Source organism: Babylonia areolata, chromosome 18 (genome assembly GCF_041734735.1).
Source record: "Babylonia areolata isolate BAREFJ2019XMU chromosome 18, ASM4173473v1, whole genome shotgun sequence".
Taxonomy (NCBI): domain Eukaryota; kingdom Metazoa; phylum Mollusca; class Gastropoda; order Neogastropoda; family Buccinidae; genus Babylonia; species Babylonia areolata.
In genome coordinates, this window is record NC_134893.1 from 65,635,530 (window position 1) to 65,640,529 (window position 5,000).

Here is a 5,000-nt window from a genome sequence, read left to right on the forward strand (position 1 = left end):
TATAAATATATATGTGCAGATGTATTATCACAGAAGGCGCAACATCTAAACAACGAAAGAGAAAGAGAAGACTCGAACTCGGATGCTGTATTGAGGATGTATTGAGAAAAACAAAACAAAAAAAGTGAAACATGTCTTTAAAAAACTGAAAAGCAATACCAGAGTATATATATATGTATATATAGATAGATAGATAGATATTATATGCATATATATATGTATATATAAATAGATAGATAGATAGATATATTCCTCAAATAAAAGGGAAACTTAAGGAGTAATTGAAATGCGAAACAGAACTAAAAATACAATCATGAACCTATGAATGATAAGGGAGAGAGAGGGAGGGAGGGGGACAGGAAGACAAAAGGCGGAGGATGTGGGAAAGGGATCAGGTGGGAGAGAGATAGAACACACAGGCAGTCACAGACACAGACATAGAGACAGAGACAGACTGACAGAGAGAGAGAGAGAGAGAGAGAGAGAGACAGAGAGACAGAGACAGACAGACAGAGACGGAGACAGACAGACAGACAGATAGAGGGAGCCAACTCTGAACGCACAATGCACCCGACTTAAATAATTGAGCAGGCCACTGACCTCTGACATTACGGATGGTCAGAACGTAAAAAGAACGAATACAGTGGTGTCGGTTGGTTTCATCCATCCTTCTGGTTTCAGTTTCAGTGCCACAGAGGCGTCAAATCGCACGAACTGACCCATATACGCTCCATCACACCCCTTCTTCGTCGATTTATAAACACACTTTTACTTTCGGCCAAGAAAACAATCATTTGTATGAAAACTGATTTCGTTTCACGTGCAAAATCTTTACGAAGATGTAAAGTTGTGATTTTTTTTTTTTAAACTGATGATAATAAAAACTATGAAATATAAAATGAAATAAACACGCACTGCAATCACTGTGGTCTTAGAATGTCGGTTTCTGTTTCGTTCCTGTTTGTTGTTGCTCCTCCTGCTGCTGCTGTTGTTGTTGTTTGTTTGTTTTGTTGTTGTTGTTGTTGCTGCTGCTGTTGTCTAAATAACTCATGCTCTGTTTCTTTTCCTCTTTGGAACTTTACACAACCGGTATGTCATTTCTTGGAATGTTGTGGGGGAACAATTGGGTCTAGCCTGATTCCCCATCATCACTGTACCACCCCCACCCCCACCCCCTAATCACAAAACGCGTGTCCAGCCACCTGGGTGGCAGGAAAAAAAAAAAACAAAAAAACCCACAAACAAAAAACAAAAACAAAAAAAAACAAAAGGTGGTCACAAAGAAAACGACTTGACAAGTCCACTGGGAGACGGTGGGGGGCGGTAGTGACGGGGGGGAGGGGGGGGGCGTGGGCGGGAGGGGGGGGGGGGTCAGACACCCCGCACTCTGCAAGGTTATGTGGGCGCCTGCATTATTGTAATGACCGTAAAGCAGGGGGCTGTAATGGCTCCATTGTCTCCCCCTTCTGTCACAGGATGGCGACAGGAACTGACGTCACCCGCTCATTAATCTTTCACCCAGTCTGCCCCCCGTCACAGCGAGTCTGCGCCGGTTTCTAAGTACAGGGGCAAAGCATGTTGTTCGCTCCTTTATCTTTACCCCTTTTTTTTCCAATACAGACCCCGTGAAAAATTCAAGTCTGTTAATTGGAAATCAATTTTCACCGTTGTCTTGGCTAATATTTTAAGCCGGTCATATCTAAGAGTTAAAATCCACTCACTGTAAAATGCGGGAAATTGTCTAGGAACTGTATGACAAGGTGGCTTAGTTGAACGGTCTTCTGACAAGTTTTCGTTGGAACTTAAAGATGGCCAGATTTAATAACCGCACACATAAAGAAGTGGAAACAATTTCGGATGGTGGTGTTATCAGAGTTCTTAAAAGGGTCATTCTTCTCACTTCTTCGTTAGGTCTTCGTTGTATAAGGCTTGCTGGAATAGAGATGTATAGGTATACTCTTATTCGGCTGTTCAATAACATAATATAATAATAAAGCATTAAGGAAACAATGAAAATCTTATTGGTTATCTCATGTGGCTAAGTCGGAGTTCATTATCAGAGTATCCATCTTCAAAGAGAGAGGAGGGAAAGAGACAGAAAGAGACAGGGAGAAAGAGGGGGAGGGGGGTAAGATCGTATTTTGTGTTCACCCATTTCACACACACACACACACACACACACACACACACACACACACACACACACACACGCACACACGCATGCACTCACGCACGCACACACACACACACACACACAACGCGAGTTCTTTACCACTAGACTATCACGCGCGCACACGCACATTCACATACTCGCATGCGTACACAGTAATTTCTTTCCCCTCCCTCGATCCCCCCCCACCCCCCACTCCCCCCACTATCCTCGTCTAATATCACTTATAGTGAAAAGACGTTAGACTAAAGAACGAACACACACACACACACACACACACACACACACACACACACACACACACACACATCAGTTTCAAGGCGTCAAAGCGTGCAGACTGAGCCAAATTAAGTATACCACATCTGCTTCTTTAAAATAATAAAATAAATAAAAAATAAATTATAAAAAAAAAAATATATATATATATATAAAAGCACGCACGTAAATCCACCTTCTCCACCCTCGTCTCCTGCTTTCCCCAGGACCCCCCACCCCGCTTCACATCCAGCCAGGGCGACAGTCACGTTAAGTGACACTGACGTCATCCAAAAGGTGTCCCACCGTACCTTCAAACCCGGTGTTACAGTCACAAACTACCCCCTACTGGATTTTACCCCTGGTCAGTCTAGGCTAACCTCCAAAGTCATTGGTGGCCAGTCAAGATTGACCACCTTACCCACCACCACAGGTGCAACCAACACCACCTGCCCTTTACTTGGAAATTAACCCCCTTTTATGGGTTTAAGAGCTATTTGAAAACGAAGGGTGGCCAGGGTCATTCTGGGCGAGCCTTTACCACCACCACCTCCCTCCCCCCTCTGCAGTATGACTTAACGGAAGCGAGGTCAACTTTGAAAGCCTGCATTGATTCTAACTGGGCCAAATTTGCTCCCGGTGGTCATTTCAAAGGGGTGGGAGGTAGGGATTGTGTGTGTGTGTGGGGGGGGGGGGGGGAATCCAGCTATGATGGTCAGTTCTGACTACTGTTAAGTTTACCCACGGGGGCTGGTCTACATGAGACTGTGATGTTGATTTACATATTTTTATGTCACTTAGGTTTAAGCATGTATATTTTAGTCAATATCATGTGACACTGTATTGACTCTGTACATACTTTTACGTCACTTTGGACATACCTTTACGTCACTTTGTACATACCTTTACGTCACTTTGGACATACCTTTACGTCACCTTGTACATACCTTTACGTCACTTTGCCTTAAATTTGTACATTTCATTGTGAAGCGCGGGTAAGCCTCATCTGAGATGGAGGTACTGCGCTATATAAGCCTGCATATTATCATTATTATCATTATCACTATCATCATTATCATTATTATAAACCCCGGGGTCTAGACCAGCCATGTTTTACCCCGGGTTAAAACCCAACGGGGATACGAAAATCTGCTACACCCGGATGATCCCGAAACAAGGGAGCATGCGGGTGGATGGGGGGTGGTGGGGTAGGGTAATTGTATTTTCACGGCCCACCAGCTGAACCCGCGCAGTCACAGCGTTGCTACAGGTGTTGAAATAAAAAAGAAAAGAAAAGGAAAAAAAAGGAGGAGGTGACAGGGGGCCGGACCACAAGCATCCCCCTGACCCCCCTCTCACATTCTGACCACCAGCGCTAAATCTGTAATACCTTATCAAAACAAACTTTTAAAAATAAATAAATAGATTTTTAAAAAAATTAAATAAAATGAATAGAATAAAACAAGAAGAATGGTAGTAGTGGTAGTAGTAACAGTAGTAGTAGTAGTAACAATAATGACGATGATGATGGTGATGATAACAGCAACAACAACAAAAACAGGAGTGAATCCAGTTATCACGTTCCGTTTTTGTTGGGTTTTTTTAAGTACATTTTCGTACTTTGCCTACCTCCAAATCTGAAACATCGTACAAAACGTAATAAATGCAATTACAACAACAACAATAACGATAATAACAATGAGAAGAAGAAGAAGAAGAAGACCCCTAACGACACCACGAGTGAATACAGTAACCATACTATCTCTCTCTCATCCAGAACGTACCCTCATGTTTCACCCCTGAAAACGGAGTATGGCTGCCTACATGGCTGGGTAAAAACGGCCATACACATAAAAGCCCACTCGTGTGCATCCGAGTGAACGTGGGAGTTGCAGCCCACGAACGAGGAAGAAGAAGAAGAGTACCCTCATGTTTTGACCACAGGCGCTGATTTTGAAATACCTCTCGCCTAACGTTCGACTTCCTCTCTGAGACGTCTCGTCCAAGGTTAACTCACTCAGTACGGCCAGTCCTCTCTTCTCTTCTACACAGACCCCTCGGATGTCCAGTGAGTGTCTCAATGATACAACCTTTAGCTTCCGTCGTCAGACTTGTGGTATTCTTTGTCAACATTCACCTCTTCAGTATAAGAGCGTTCCGCTTGCAATATTTTGATGGTGGTAATTGGGGTGAAACGCTGTTAACGTCGTCTCTTTCGCCGTTCGTATGGAGAGAGTTAATGAAAATACCCCTTGTCTCTTGAGTGCACCACGCCCTAAAAATAACCCCTATCCCCTTCCCAACGAGTGAATACAGTTGTCTCCCTTTTCACCCCACGCGTTTTGTTCCCATCATTAAATATGTCAACAGGGTTGAACTCGGCGGATAAGCTGATTTCCTCAATGAAACACTCGAAGTGGTCTCGAATATCGAGGAAACCCTCTCTTACTGCTCGACATGGGGACGGTTTGTCTGAGACAGTCGAAGCGGACACGTCCTGGGACATCCCCAAACGATTGCATTCACCCCTCCACCAGACTGAGAGGAGCCGTGTTGTGGCAGAATCTGACAGGCC

The 5,000-nt window shown here is 43.9% G+C and overlaps 1 protein-coding gene across 2 annotated transcripts in view; it reads right to left on the reverse strand.

Moving 5' to 3' along the window:
- Positions 1 to 5,000, reverse strand: part of LOC143293013 (uncharacterized) — a 67,850-nt gene that overhangs the window by 55,291 nt on the left and 7,559 nt on the right. The gene's annotated exons all lie outside the window — the stretch shown is intronic.